The 16,507-nt window shown below is 34.5% G+C and overlaps 1 protein-coding gene and 3 pseudogenes across 5 annotated transcripts in view; 1 reads left to right on the plus strand and 3 right to left on the minus strand.

The window, feature by feature from the left end:
* PCCA (propionyl-CoA carboxylase subunit alpha) overlaps positions 1-16,507 on the plus strand; it is a 338,552-nt gene that overhangs the window by 79,000 nt on the left and 243,045 nt on the right. The gene's annotated exons all lie outside the window — the stretch shown is intronic.
* On the minus strand, positions 5,145-6,261 carry LOC120591710 (ADP-ribosylation factor 1-like; annotated as a pseudogene).
* On the minus strand, positions 11,876-16,256 carry LOC120591423 (chloride intracellular channel protein 4-like; annotated as a pseudogene).
* LOC120591884 (uncharacterized) lies at positions 13,625-13,742 on the minus strand (annotated as a pseudogene).

Here is a 16,507-nt window from a genome sequence, read left to right on the forward strand (position 1 = left end):
ACTTTGGTTGACGTGAATAGACTTATGTCTACATTAATGTTAGATTAGATTTATAAAATTTCTGCTTTTTCCCCAAAAGATTTGAATTATGCCCCAAAAGAGGCAAGGGATTGTTTCAATGCAGTTTTCTGGTTTGCAAACCTGACAGTCCTCTTTGACTACAGCCTTCCCTTGTACTTACGAACTTAGTCATTCTCCCTAAATCCATTGGCAGGTCTGTTATTAGTATTGCTGCATCTTTTCCCCACAACTTTTCTCTGTACTAATATCCCACTGCTGTTATAGTTGTTCCTCACTTATTCCTTTTCACCCAGACCACTGATCTCCCTCTCAGTCTTTCCTTGGAGATATCTCAGCACTGCTGTTGGACTGAGTCTCAGAGTGGTTAAGTAACTTGTCCAAGGCCATCCAGGTAGTTTATGGTAGAATTGGAGTTCAGGCAGGCTCCACAGTCCCTGCTGTTAAACATTACACTGCACCACTTTTAATTACTGCATTTCTTATATATAAGGATATAATTAAAAACCTTCCCTGACAGTTGTTTTGTATGATTCAAGTGGCATGAGAGGCAAGAGGGGTATAGGAAGTGTTAGTCATAACTTCAGAACTTCAAAAGGTTATGTAAGGGTGGTGATAGCATACATTTGAAGGGAGTCACACTGGCTAATAAAACATTTCAAGAATATCATTTTGCTGAGATTTATGCTTACTGGTAGTTGATAAAAATGAAGCTTAGTCTGTTATATATGATGTTTTTTCCCTCATCAGTTACAAGGGTACTTGGCAGGCATGTGTAGTATGACTTTAAGTGTTAAGTAGGATACTGAAGATGTATACAGTTGAGATCTGGTTGTTGTAGGGCTTAAGAGAAAGACAGGAGACCCTTTTGGATGAGCACTGGTTGTATATAGCCTCATCATCATCCTTTGATGAGCACAGAATGTTTTACAGACCAGTGAGAGGTGTTTTCCTGTATACGTGGATATTTGTTTTTCCATGCTACTTTTTCAAATCCTAGTTATCTTTTCCCCCTGAACTGCGACCCTTTTTATGAAGCCTCCCTTGATTCCTCCTTGACTCTGTTTATAGTAAGTGCCTGATTTTTCACCTTTTTTTAGTACATTTACTACTCCCTTCTCTGTATTGTTTTTACTGTTTGGTAGGTATTGTTTGTTCTACTAGAAGATAAACTTCTTGTTTACAGAAACCAGGTCTGCCCAAACCAGCGTGCTCTGAGTCAGATGGGATGCTGGCGTGATAGTTGTGTCCTGGGACTGTGCCAGGCAAACCTGGTGTATGACCATTTTCCAGTAGTCAGCACATATTCTTTGACTTGTTGAATAAGGATGGCGACTTGAACCTGTTTGCAAGCATGTGGGGTGGATATGAGAAGGCAGAAGAGTCACAGACTAAAATCACTGGTTTGGGTCTTAGTCTTGTTTCTGTCATTTTACCTGTTCAGTGACTGTGGGGAATTAATTTCATCTCTCATATCCTAATTTTACTTGCATGTTAAGTAGAGATGATTATTTATATCTTGCTGTTCTTTAGTCCTATTTTTTTTCTGAGGAGAAAATGATATTAAAAAACCTTTAAAACTGAAATTATTATACAAAGTCAGGTATTACTGTGTAATTCTAGAATAAATTGAAGACTTTCTAACTTTGTTAGAAACCTAGAATCCAATGACTGAAATGTTTATATATAAAATGATTTTTTTAGGATAAAGTAAGCCTTAATATAATGCCTTGTAAACAATGCTAAATAAGTAAGTAAATAAATACTATTGTTATTGTTAGTATTATTGCATTTCTTGTTCTTTTACTCCCTTCAAACTTAAAAAAAAATGTTTCCCACGTAGAGATAAATTTATCTCTACTTGGGTCATTCTATTACATCTTATTGTCACTTTTACTGCACTGCATCCTTGTTAATAACCAAAATAAGGGTGAAAGTGGCAGCTTGGCAGGAGAAACTCGTGCTGAGTAGTGTGAGGAATTCCTCAGTTGCTCAAGGCAATTAATTGGAAATCACGATCTCTGCTTTTTTAGCATTCCATTCAGTATTTGAAATAAGCTTTATAATGTAGGTTATACTAGAGCACAGCAATTAAATGTGCTAACAAAAAAGAATATCTCAACTGTAGGTAGAGCATGCTTTATTCAAACCATATGACTCTTATTTCCATCCCACAGCGGTATCGAAAATTTGATGTTTTCCAGAGAGCAGTAAATTAAGGAGTTGTGGAAGGACTTCTACTTGTAGTAAATTTTAAAAGAAATTCATAAATATTTGCAAAAGAAACAAATACATAATTTGGATAATATCCCAGACCCATTTAAAAAGTTTTAAAATTAAATTTAGTATCTAATATTTGGACTAAATGAAAGATCTCTAGCCTTTCACCAGCCTTTTACCAACTTACTGTTCTCATTCACCACCAGCAATAAATATTAATGGACTGTGAGGAATGAACAGGCAGGTGAGTCATGAAGCATTTACATTAATATCCCCTCATGCTAATTGAAGTATTATTAAATCTTAAAGTTTTTTACTTACACTGTAAAATTGCTCATCTAATTTCATAGTTGTCGTAAGGTATATTCCAAAACTGGACTGGAAAAATATTAGCTTGCAATCTAAAAGTACCAATTAATTTTAGTATTCATGAAACAATAAAAATAATTGGATCAGGGAGAAATGAAAGCAACCCCTTTTTAATATCCACAATTGTAGGGATATAAAATAAAAGTATTTTGTGTAAAGTACAAAAGAAAAATTACAACTTCATCAATAAATAATTCTTGTGACTAGTTTATATAAGGAGACTTTTAGCAACACATACCAAATTTAAATGTGAAACTTCTTACCCGATCCTCTTAAAAGATACATCTAAAAGAAAAACTTTAAAGTTTGTACCTGCATATTTAATCAAAGCATTATTATAGTAAAAAGGAAAATTAAGCTGCTTGAAAATGCCAGGTAGCTAAATGATAAATGTAACAAGTTCATCCAAGGAATTGTAGTGTCATCGAACTGATTATCTTGCTAAAGTATTTTTTTTTAAATGTTCTAATATTAAACTAGAATTTCTTTAGGGAAGAGAGGCTAAAATTCATCCTGAAGCTTGACTTTTTATTTAACTCAGATTTTTAAAATGTTATTACTAAAGAAGTTAATTGAATTCTCTGGATATCTTCTATATTGCTTTTCTTTGATTCTTGCCAGAGCAACCTGTCTAAGATTTTACATGGTAAGGGAAATCAGTGGAACTAATAGAAACCTCTGTTTTCTCATATAACACCTCCAGGCACTGGAAAGACAGAATACTTCATTTGCATTCTTAAACATTAGGAACTTCGAATGAGTCTTTCGGCTGGAAATGTTACTGCATCTACATTTCCCAAAGAAAAAAAAAGATTAACAACTCGGTTTGTGTTAAGTCTTCTCTTTAGTATCCTAATCTGCACAACGACTGTAGAATGTTGAAGCTTAGCCTAGCCCATCTTCTTTACAATCAATTAGAAATTGAACTAGATCTGGAAATAGGTATCAGTGTTCATTACAGGGAAATAGAGAAATCAGACATGCACAAGAGAAATGGCAAACACTAAAAAACTTTAATCTTAGTCTTCTAAAATAGAACATTTCTAAAATTAATATAGAATATAGTGACTAGAGTTAAAAAAAATTCCCCCATAAGTTCGAAAAGCTTACCACAAAATGCAAGAATATTCAGAAATTTATAGTTTAAATATTTTTATTAATATGTACCCCAAACCTCTTCTTTGTCCTAAGTATCTCAGAAACCCAAAACATTTAATACATTTAACAATTTTCTGACTTGATGATACCTGAAAAATAGAAATGGAAGTCATCCATTGTCAAATACTAGAAATAGAAAGCGTTCTTTGCTGTAATGTTCACTACCTATGCATGAAATAAGGTTTTATATTTAACTATATTTCTTAACTAGAAAACCTGACTTCTGCCATTTGTTACAGCAAGGAAAGTTACCACTACTCTATTTCCCTTGCTAAATGTTGTACATGGCTGTCATCTGGAAGTGGTAACATTACTTGAGTGTATTGTGCCAAGTAGACACTGAATACAAAATATACATTAGACCGAATGAAATCCAGATACCGGTAATATTGAGATTCCTTTGGTTAAACTGAGTCACAACATACACAGTTTACCATGAGTTAAACATAGTTTGTAAGTGTGTCATTAGATTTCAGTGGATTTTGCAATTAGCGTCTCAAATTAAAAAACTGTGTTGGTTTATAAGTTTGTTTATAATTTTAAAATAGAATCTTTGTACCCCCTCTACTACTTATCCCCCATAACAGTCAGATTTCTTAATGTTCTTATCCTAATGAGTCACATAAATTGGTTTCTTAATTTACAGTTAAGCACTCTCAGTTGACTAGCACTTAAAAACATGACTCCTATAAATGTGGGGGGTTGGAGGCTGATCATATCTTCTTCTGTTGTTCTGCACTTTTATTGATGCCCCATAGTCGGTGTTGGGGAAAATGAATTAGGATTCAAACTCCAGTCTACTGTAATCATTGCCCTGTCACACTGCACAGCTTGGGGCCTCCAGTAGCATGCCGAATAGTAGTGATGGAAGCGCTCACCCATACTTCACTCAATCTGGGGGTAAAGATCCGGCCGACTGGTATTTACCCGTTACCACAAAAACTACACTAGCAATGTTTCTCTCATATGTATGCTCAAATATTCTCCTTATCTTTTATTTTTAATGATTATTTTAAGAAGTACACTGAGTGCAGGTTAAAACTAACCACCAAAATAGGTTTCAACATGTATTTCAGAAAGCTGGAGGGAGGAGCTTTCCCTCTTTTACATTGTAAGTCTTCGGAGCCCAAGTGCCAGCTTGTCTAGAATTCCTTCCTGGTACTAAACTGAGTTGTTTCTTTTTTAACAACAACAAAAAATTGACTGAGTAATATTGCAAAGAAGTATCAGAAGTGATGTCATTGGAAACAAAACTATTTATATTAAATAAGAAATCTGTTCGCAGGTCGGTTTTGCCACATTTACAACAGTGTAATACATTGTGACCAAAAGCATAACAAAATACAGCTTCTGTCTCAATACTTTGTGAGCGTGGTTTGTCACAGGTGAGGTAAGTTGAGGCAGTGAGAGGGAGAGGAGTTAAGTGGGAGGAAGATCAGTTTTTTGTATTGATTTCTGGTTTCATCACGGATCAGACAGCAGTCCAGTGTTCTATATAGCCCTCTTCCACTGCTGGTACAGGTGGCCTGATGAACTGGTTTCTGTTGCTCAGAGAATGTAGTCTCAGTTCTGCTGTGATTTCAGCAGAGCTTACAGCATTGGGAAGATCCTTTTTCTTTGCAAACATTAGTAGGACAGGAATTCCTAATCAACTGTTCTGTTACCATCCTCATGAGCTCTTTTTGGGCCTCATATAAAGAGCAAAATTTGAGTGTTTTGGAAGTAGTGATACTGCAGAGGCTGAATCTTGCCCTTCCCTGGCTGTCCATGTTCAAGCTAGTGAAGCTGATGTTTTTGTATTTTACAGTTTCCATTTTAACCTATAGTGGCAGTAGTTACCATTTCACCATGCTTCACTTTGTACAAAATATAATAGTCCACTGAAGCATCACAGACAAACATGAGAATGCACTTTTTTCTTTTTTTTCTTTAAAGCCAAAAAAGCCCTTGAAGAGGTTAGCAAACTGGTCTGAGAAACATCTCACTGGCTGTAGGTGCTGCTGCAGCTGCTACTGGTCCAGGCGATGTTGGTTTCACTCCTGTGACATGGTGGCGTTGAAATTGTTTTCAAAATTTTTATCATAAGATAAAAAGCTGGTGCAGAAAAACTGTACAAAACAAATGTGTGGTTTACTTAACATGAATAATCTTGTAATCATTATGTAAGTCCAGACATTAGACATTTGCCCTGAATCCTAAGCCTGTTCATGTGACCCATCTCGAACCTAAACTCTGATCTCTCCCTCTACACATCGTTTTGACTTTTATAGTAATCATTTTCTTGCATTTTAAAATAATTTTATTGTTCAAATGTCTATCCCTAGACACTATGATTCGTCTCGCCCATTTATTTTCAACTTTGATATGTCTTCTAAATTTCTCTTAATCTATAGGTTCTCCTTGAATACCTTCCTTTTCCTTACAGTTTATCTGTTGAAGAACCTTGGGTCTTTGACCTATAGAGGTTCTCTCAGTCTTGACTAGCTGGATAATCATGGCGCAATTCAATGTTTTTCCTCCATTCTTGACATTTCCTACAAATTGGCATCTGGATTCAGAGATGGGACCAGACTCAGGTTTTGATCCCTTTGGCCAAGACTGTATGTAGGAGGCACATGTCTTACTAGCACTTTGTAAGATCTAGGCAGCCTTTGTTGCTTACTGCCTGTATCTAGTACTTCACAGGATTGTAAAATGGTGATATTTTAATTCTGAAATCGTTTTTATTCATTAATTGGAATATAATTATAAAGAAGCCCTTCCCTGCATTTATTGTTTGGTTACTTAGTGGTATAATTCATGCGGAAAAAGCAAGATAAATGCATAGTTCTTTACCTTTATTAACTAGCTTTTGAGGTAATAAACTGGTTCCTTATTCTCAAAGTTAGCCAATTCTTTTTAAAAGTATTATCGTTTATAAAGTCTTATTTTGTAAGTTTAAATCTGTTGAGATTGTTAGTGAAGCTCACGTTGTCCCTCTTTAGCCAATGGAGCCTAAGTTGGCTAATGGTCTTTTTGACTTGACCCTCATAATCTTTTATAGCTTCCTTGCTCTCTGGTCTGACAAGATATTCTAGGCTCATGTTTTATACTTCCTGCTTCAAGTCTTTAATCAGCCATTTTTTCAAGATACATTGGTTTCTTTTAATTGTATTTAAAGACCACAGTCAGGGTGCCAGGCATGGCCATTGCTACTGATGGTCATTGTTTCTTGGCCTTTTTAATTTATGGGGCTAGGAAATAAAATATGTGTATTAACAGTTTTTAACATGTTTTATGCTATATATGTGTTGTAATTATGTTATAATAAGAGAATATATACTATGTTAATATAGTCAGTATTTGTGTATTTAGATATAATGCTAATCTCAACCCCAGATAAGATATATAATACAAATTTAATATATAATATAGATTTATATAATGAAATACTATATTCATAAAAATATATAACATTTTTCTAATATGTATGTATACACATACATATATGAAATATATAACAAAAATATATAACATTTTTCTAATATGTATGTATAAAGTTCATAGTGATACTTTCAATTGAAAGTCAGAATCGCAGAACTTTTACTTAACCTCATCTTTGTTACCTCTGTATCTTCATTTACAATATTTAGAATTCTGACTCTCAGGGATAGAAAACAATGCTAAAATTAGAATACCTCATAACTGCTTGTCTAAGAGCACACACAGCAATTTCACAATAATATTAATACCAGTATGATTACTGAAAACATAAAGTTTTACATGTCACTTCCCTATTCTTTCCTCACTTTTAAAAACAGTTGTACTATACCTATATTGTCAGGAAGGATAGCTATTATATACTACACCTTTTTCTTAGCCTTTATTTAGTTCTTCAAGCAACTACAGATCCTTTATGTTGATCTTCTTTAGTCATTTTGGTTTCCCGAAGCTCATTCTCTAGTACAGGAGTGGACAGACTTTTTCTGTAAAGGGCCGATAGCAAACATTTTTGGCTTTGTAGGCCATAAAGTCTCTCAAAAGTACTCAATCTTATCTTGGTAGTGAGAAAGCAGCCATATAACATGTAGACTAATGAGCATGGCTGACTTCCAATAAAATTGACTTTGTTTTATATAATTTTCACATCATGATATACAATTCTTAACATTTTTTCCTACACAATTAACAGTGTAAAATTCATTCTTAAATTGTGGACTGTACAGAAACAAGTAGCAGGCTGGATTTGGCCCACAGACTAGTTCGATTTTTCTATTTGATTTTTCAGAAAGAGTTCATGAGTTCTTGCTTGTTGCTACATTTTCTCTGTCCTTTATACTTGGAAGTCAGTTTTGTTTGATTTAAAATCTTGGCTCATACTTTCTTTTCTTGAATGTCTTATGCAGTAGAGTACATTAGTTCATCTTCTTTTGGCATGAATTATTGCTCTCAGAGTCTGGTGATAATTTAAATTTCCCTTTTGTATAAGTCACATTTCTTTTTTCACCCCTTAAGTAATATTGCTAGGATATATCATAGCATTGGTCATTCTGGTTTGAATATCTCAGGTATGCTCTTTGATATGTATTTTTAATTTTAAGGAATTTTTTTGGTAGTGGAAATATATTTTAATACAATAGCTGCCAGCAATATACCGGTTCTATGCAGACAAAAGAAGATATAAGCACAGTATAATAAGCTTTCATTTGCTTTTTCAAGTAATTTTAAAGAAAATATTTTAATTCTGTTCAGCATTGTGACTCGGGGACATTTTTTTTCCATGATAAAAATATAATTTTAATAGCCCAACTTTGATAATTTATAAAGAATGGAATAAAAAAAGCCCATATAGTATATCAATAATGAATACTTCTCTCTCTTTGAATCAAATACTATTATAACCAGTGTAAGAAATTGATTAAACAATAAACTTGATGAAATGTGTATCAAAATGTTCATGAAAAAATACATTTCTTTTTTTTACCATTTTTATCTTGTAGATATTTTCTAAATGGGTATTTTAAATGCACAGAAATAACTATCTACATGCAACTCTGGGGAGATTTAAAACTCAACCTAAGTAAAAATGCCTAAATTCTAGAGTTGATCAACTTAGGGTCAGAGTAAATGTCAGAAATCCTTTAATTGTGTACAGATTGCTCAAGGGTTTGAAGATAAGTTGCATAAGCCAAAGTTACCAAGAAGTAAAATCTTTTATGAATTTTATCTAAGTCCACAATCCTAGAAAAAAAGAACTGTATAGAAAATCTGCATTTACATTTTTCTAAAGGAAGTCATATCAACTGCATTAGTAGCTTTCCTAACTGTTGAACCCTAAAGTTTCTCAGGATTCCTTGGAAATAGAGCTTCAGTGCAGACTGCAGACTCTGACCTCCTTGTTGGTTTATATGAAGGGGAAATGATCAGTAATTGCAGAAATATCGGATGATTTCCATTTTGTCAGCCTGCACACTCCATGAATGCCATGAAAACTTTTATGTCCCAAATCTCTTAAGACTTTAAGCAGTGGTCTTTCCACAAATATAAGATGGGGTAAAAAGCATGTTCTAGCATCATACATTTTCCAAGCTTTTGTCCATTTGCCAGCCTCAGTTACATTCGACTAACTTCTCTGATAAATAAGTTCTGTCTTTCTATAGAGAAAAATAACTGCCTTCATCAAAATCATAATAGATAGACCTGTCTTCCTTGGATGTTGAGACAGCCAAGAATAATGATGGGATACATTTAAAAAAAGAGAGAATAAATATCCAGGGTAAAAATACCTCACAACTGAGTTTCAGAATGTATTTTTTATCACTCTTTTGTAAAGAATGATGCTTTTTTCTCATTAGCCCTCTACTCTGCACCACTTAGCCTGCCATTCACTTGAAAGAACAAACACCCCTTCTCCTGAGCCTTTTTCATACTTTAAGTTATGAGGTGAGGTTTAATATCACCTGTAGCCAAGTTACCACTATTTTAAAAATAGGTGAAAAATGATGATGGTTGTTTGTGTACTGGTGCAGATGTGACATTTCACCCACTGGTGCTACTGCTATTGAATTTCTCAGATAACCTAATAGTGCTGCTTCCTGGAACAAGGTATATCATCATCCAATATTTAATTACAAAAAGATGGATGCTCAAACTTGATCAGCAGTTCTAAGGAAGGTAAAGCAATACAAAACAATCTCCTTGACCCAAACAGTTATAATATGGAGCTTTTCTTATCTTTCTTTACTAAGCTAATTATAGATAGGTTAAAAAATGCAATTTACTTATTAAAATCAGGCTGCTTCCATAAAGCCAGTACTTACTAAATGTTAGCATATCAAAAGGGGAGAAACACTGACATTTTAAAGCAATATACTGGAAATTCCTAAAAACAGCCCGTGACAAATAGTGCTTCTTAAACAAGTTAGGTATAAAATGACCCAAAATGTATTAGAGTCACAACCTCGTCTTTAAATAAAATGAGTAAATACATAGCAAACTTTTATTTTCACCAAGTTCATTCTCCTTTGTTAGAGCACAGATAATTCCTGGCTTAGGACTTCAATTTAAACAACAAACATGCACAGTGCTATTCCTCAATGTAGCTATAGAAAAATTTAATTGAAGGAAGCACGGTGATTGAGATTAGGTACAACTGTGGTAAATATGTACCTCCCCTTAACAACTATAGTTTAGTCCAACAGGAGTGACACATCCTCTACCCAAAGTCTAATAGTAAATGCGGATGGTAATGGGAAAGCTGGTAATCTGGGTGTTTTATCTTGCCTTTTTTTTTTTTTAAATATAGGATGGATACTGCATTCTTTAGATTACCCACATTAAACATTCTTTAGAAACAAAATTCTACTTGATGTTTTGACAAACCCATCCTATATTCCTTAGGTAATTTCTATGAATATTAATATTTACATTACTAATCATCGAAGTGCTATAGCTAAATCAACTATGCTTACCTAAAAAGGAGCTTTTTAAAATAAAGGAAGAAAATAATGTTCCAAATGAATGGTATTGGGCAAAATACATATAACAAACACCACATTTAGACAGAGTATCAGGTGCCCATTAGTTTTTTTATACGGATAAAATGCTTAAGAAAGATCTTGAGACTATCATTCGTCCTCCTAAATTTCTAGCTTCTACATAGTGTCAGATGTTATAATTGGCATAAAGGACATGCTTTTAGGAAAATAAAAATCCATGTGCAAAGTAAAGTAGCAAAATCTGTAGAGACTTTCTGTGGAAGGCACTATCCTCTGTTGGTAATGCCTGTTAGTACGTATCCAGGAGAGACTAACTTGAAAGGGTATTTTGATACAGTAGCAATCCTTTCATATACTCTTACTAAATATTGTAAAATTCCAAAAATACATAAATATTTGTTGTACCATGCATTATGCCCCAGTTTGGGGCTGACTGATGAGGTCATGGTTACTGTTTCAGTAGTGAAACATTATACCTCAAAGTTTTGCTATCTAAAGAAGAGCAAAGGCTAGAAATTGTTCATATTTCCCTCATAGACCTATCATCTGAATTTTGGACCCATCGTCAATGGGAGAGAGAAAATGTTTTGCACCTTCTTTTTAGTCAAGAATGTTTACTCTCAAAACAGAAGACTAGAATTACAGATTTCCCCCACTAACCCCCGCTCCCGCTCCCACAAACCACCACCACCTCTGGAGATCTTTGTCCTTTACATTGCTTGCCAAATGCCAGGACAGTTTAAAATTATTAAATGACCAATATAGAAAAGAATGGGAAAGAAAGGAAATTTATTTCCTTAAAAAAAAAAAAAAAAAGTCTTGCCATCTATACACCGTGATTGCATGTCTTGGTGAGGGCTTTAGAGAGATGGCAAACTACCTCTAAAGTGAAGTTTGTGATGAAGTGTCTCCAAATTACAAGAGAGGAGGATATCGGGTACGGGAGGCAGGTAGAGTAAAATTAAAAATAATACTGCTTAGGAATGTATGTTTAAAGATAGTTATGATACCTTGCCTATCCTTTATTCCAATCTTGAATAACTGCATGTTCATGCAAAATAAAATTTCTACTTTATAGGAGGAGGAGCAGTCTGTTAGGAAAAGCATATTCTTAGATATCTTTCTCATAAGTGCTATTTTACTTGGTAAGTCTTGGTTACATCACTATACGCTATTTCAACCTCCTTATCACTGGGACAGGTATTTGTGAACTCATCCCTACTATAAGCATTAGTTAAGTATCTACAGATGCCAGTCATGCTTTTGGAATATCAAAGTTGTGATATTTTTTGTCCACCACCTTGACAATGTGCAGTTTGGGCAGCAGGTTGCAATTAGCCATGTCATTTCATTACCATCCAGAAATTTACGTGTGGAAAACTAATAGCATTTCCCATACTATTCTCAGCAATTTCATCAGGGAGGGGAGAAATCAGATATTTATCCAGTTTCTGTAGTGTTTTCAAGAGGTCCCTCTCCAATGCTTCATTAGCCTCTGGTCTTGAATTCTTAATATATGCAGAAAATTTGGCAAAGATGTCCATTCCAGCATTATTCAATTCTGAGTATTTCGATGAAAGCTTTTAAGTACTTGGGAGGGCATATGCCTCCTTCAAGAAATTCTTCAGTCTTATTTACATCCGTTTTGACTTCATCGTTGTAAGTTATAAATGATGGGTGGGTCCCAGTAGTCAAGCTCTGCAGATCTACAGGCTTTCTTTTCAGGTCCATGGTAGCAACACTAAATACAACTTCTTTGAGCTAAAGAATCATGAAGAGTGCCTGGGAAAAGGGGCAGTTTCCTAGGCTTTTACCATCACTGCCAGCCTTGACGAAGAGCTGTTTGTTTTCCTCCTTCAGCCACTTGGGCTGCGTAGACAATGCTGTGGTCGGCTCAGCTGGGCTCTGTGGACAGGGATTATAGTGCCTGCTTCTGTTCTGGGGATGCTCTGGTGTGGGTACCCACAGCACTGCGCCTCCCTGGACAGTCTTGGATTGGAGTTCGGAGCTCACATTGGCTCCTCAGCACCACCTCCTCAGCATAGCCCCATGCCTTGCATCTGACCAGGAAGTTTTCTTGAATTGTAGGTTTTATTATTTTTCTTCAGTTTTCTTCAAAGATTCCTCTTATATGTATGTTGGATGGTCTTTACCTTGCATCTTTTAAAAATTTCTTCATTTTTTTAATTTAAAAAATTTTTAAGTTTTTTCCTTTTTCTATTTCTTGTGAGGCATTATCTGTTTTCTCTATTCACTCTTATTGTAGTATCTCTAGTTTTGTCTTTATTTTTGAAATGATTTTCTTTTCCATTTCTAATTCTATCCTGAAGTCTGTCATCTCATTTCTAAGCATTTCTAATTCTGATTTATGTTATTTCATGTTTTCTATCATTTAAAAATGTCTTTCAGCTTGTTTTGAAACAAGTAACAGTTTTGATCTGTTGTGTTAGCATGTCTTCTCTTGTGCTTATTTCCACCCTCCATGGATGTTATTCTAGTAATTTTCTTCTTAAAAAACATTGTATGGGATTTTACCTTGATACTTTAGTTTTATGTATGAAATTTGTTTTCTTCTGTACTGCTTTTAAAAGGTATATGTATTTTAAAATCAGTGGTACATGTCCAAGAAGTTCAAATACTTGAATAGAGAAAGCAAGAAAAGATTTATTCTGAGGTCTTGAAAAGATGAATTAACCTTGTAATCTATTATTCATTTTGATGCTCGTATTGTTATGACCATATTCAATGGGTAGCTCTATCTATCTGCAACTATGTGCCTTTGGTTTTTTGTTTTTTTTTTTAGGAGAGTCAACCCTTGGTTGACCTCACAGATTACAAGGACCTTGTCAGCTTACAATCCCTTATTTTTTTTTTATTTTTTATACCTATAGCACCTGTTCTTCCTAGGTGGTCTCCCATCCAAGTACTAACCAGGCCCGACCCTGCTTAGCTTCCAAGATCAGACAGGATCGGGCAGTTCAGGGTGGCATGGCCGTAGACTGCAACTATGTGTTTTTGAGATAACTATTTTTAAAGCTTCCTCACTGACTCAGTTTTTTTATTTCACGTGCTGCAGCAATCCTGGAACTGGCCTTTTCTACCAGAAACCTTTTTTTCTTTTAGCAGGGAGTATATTGAAGTCCAGAATCTGGGTCCTTTGGGCAGGTTTTCCATGATTGTGTCTCCTGTCTGACCCTGGTTTTACAGTTATCCAAGTAGTAATTCTTGGTGAGCCTAAAGTATATACTTTTATAAAAAATATGAATTCATAGTATAGCAATTTACTATGTTTTGGTATTTCTAAGAATAAATTATGTATCATACATTTTGATTTTTACAGATGACAATTATTTCTGTCCATTTGTGATATAAAGTAGTGATTTCAGCTTTTCATAATTTATTTCCTATGTATCATTGTTAAATTGTTTTTCAGTGAAAACATGCCATGTTTTTCATGAACCTAAGGCATTTATCTTCATTCAAACATTGTATTTATCATTCATGGTAAATTTATAAAGACTTTTAAAAAAGCATATTTTTAGAAGTAAATTTTATTGCTATGGCATGTCAAAAAGGCTTACTGGTGCTTAAGGGAAATGGATAATTAAATGGATGACAAAAGATACAGGGTTAATGGAAGAATAGCAAAATATCACTAGTGAATAAATTCTGTCCTAAATATTTAAATCACACAAATGAATCTGGTCAAGAACTCAGGACTTTTGAAACTTGCTCCATCACTTTGCAATTACCCTGACTTCATCCTTGCCTTCTTGGTCAAAGAATTATGGGAGTCAGCAGCTTGGATGTTGCTTTCTTATTTTGCTTTAGTTATATTTAAAGGCTAACCCAGGGAATACTACCAAAGCATATGGATATAAAAGAAGTTAGTTCATTGCAACATCTATTCAAGTAATTACCTGGCATACTACTGGCTATTTTTTGTGTGTGCGTGTGTGTTGAATGGGAAAAAGAATAGTTACTAAATACTGAATGTGAGCTTTTTTTTCTGATAATTTTGCATTTTCGGGTGAGTAATTTTCTTCCAATTAGAATGCATGAGAAAAATCTGGTCAATCAGTGGTTTCTGGTCATTGGGCTCTTGTTAATCAGAAGTTTTACTGTATAATCATAATGTTCTTTGGATGTTCTCATTTGTTATTTCTTCAACTCTTTGTCAGTATAGTTATTCTGAATACTTGATTACATCTGTCTGGCATAGTGGTTTTTAAAACAGCATTTATAATAAAAAATTCCTGCATCTTAGCAAGTAAAATGAGAATAAGGAAAGACAATCGATAGTTGAAACATGATTGTTTTCTCTTGATTTAACTTAGTGTTTAGTGAGTTGTAGGTTTGGGATAAAAAAAAAAATGAATATGATTATTGCTGCGGTTCAAAATGACTGGCTTATCCAGCTGGAGACATAGAATGTGGGGAGGTGCAGGACTACCACCACTCTTTCTCTCACAGAGCGGCTCCACTTTTCATGTATTTTACATTTCAGGTGTTTTAATAAGATTTAAAAAAATAGATTCTGCTATTAAAACTACATACAGACATTTGATGGGGAGGTACTTTATGAGCATCTGTTATGGCTGAAGAGATTTCTTATCTAGCGTTCTACCATTTGTAGCATTGGTAATTGTAGGTATTTGGGTTCCTTTAATGTATTTTGGGGTCTTATTGACCTAGCTGTCTTATTATTCTAGTGTTCTCTTTTTACCAGACTTCTGGATAAGGGACAAGAACTAACAGTTGTAGCACTCAGCTTGGTGTTTTACATTATTATTTTATTCAGTCTTTCAATCAAACTTGCAAGGTGGTTATTATCCCCATTGTCACACAAAGAAAAGGATGTTTTATGCTCAGAATTTTAATATGTCCCATTCTTCCGTCTTGCTTTTGGACAGGAGGGAAAGAATACATCCTCAATTTAAAGGCACTGGCTTTTCCATACATTTTTTTTTTTCTTAATGATTTCATCTACAACTTTTAATTCTCTCCTATATTTGATGGCTTTAAGAAACCTTATCTTAGCCTGGACTTATAATTTCTAGATTGCTCTATCTGCCTCCTGAACACGGGCACTTGACTATCTCACAGGCCTCTCAACTCAGCATGTGCTAAGATGCAATCATCCTCTTATCTCTCAAATATTTATCTCCTCATATATTCTTTGTCGATTCTGTTCTACTTCCATTTCCTCCTCTGGGTAGGTTTAGTCCTCCTGGGCCATAATGGCCGCGAGAGCAATCTAACACACTGCAAAAGGTTCTCTGGGTAATATTCTCATCAGGAGAATGAAGCTCCTTTCCCAAGCCAAGAGTCCTTCAGGCAGCAATGCCAAGAAAGAGGTAGAAAATGAGACATAAAATACACAATTTATTCTTTATACTGACCTAAGGTTATAGGAGAATGAACATTTAGGCACCTTACTCTGATGATGCACAGCATACAGTCTGGATTTTCCTTCTTCATCTTTAACCTCAGTTCTTCACCCAGTGACCTCATCTTTAACCTCAACAAACTCCTCCTTTACTGTTCTAGATCAGTCCGTATGGTGACACAAACTACATAATATGTTGTTTTGCAACTAGTTAATATTTTCTTCATTAGCATTTTTTTTTTAATAACAAACAGGTAGTGGTGGATCCATTGCTGAGGAACTAAATGTTCTTTAGACAGAGCAGTTGTTATTGAAATCATAACTTTACCTGGTAAATTTCTACTGTATTCTTGACTCATTTGTTATAGTCATGAGG

The sequence above is a fragment of the Pteropus medius genome, unplaced genomic scaffold, assembly GCF_902729225.1.
Source record: "Pteropus medius unplaced genomic scaffold, Ma_sr-lr_union100, whole genome shotgun sequence".
Classification (NCBI taxonomy): domain Eukaryota; kingdom Metazoa; phylum Chordata; class Mammalia; order Chiroptera; family Pteropodidae; genus Pteropus; species Pteropus medius.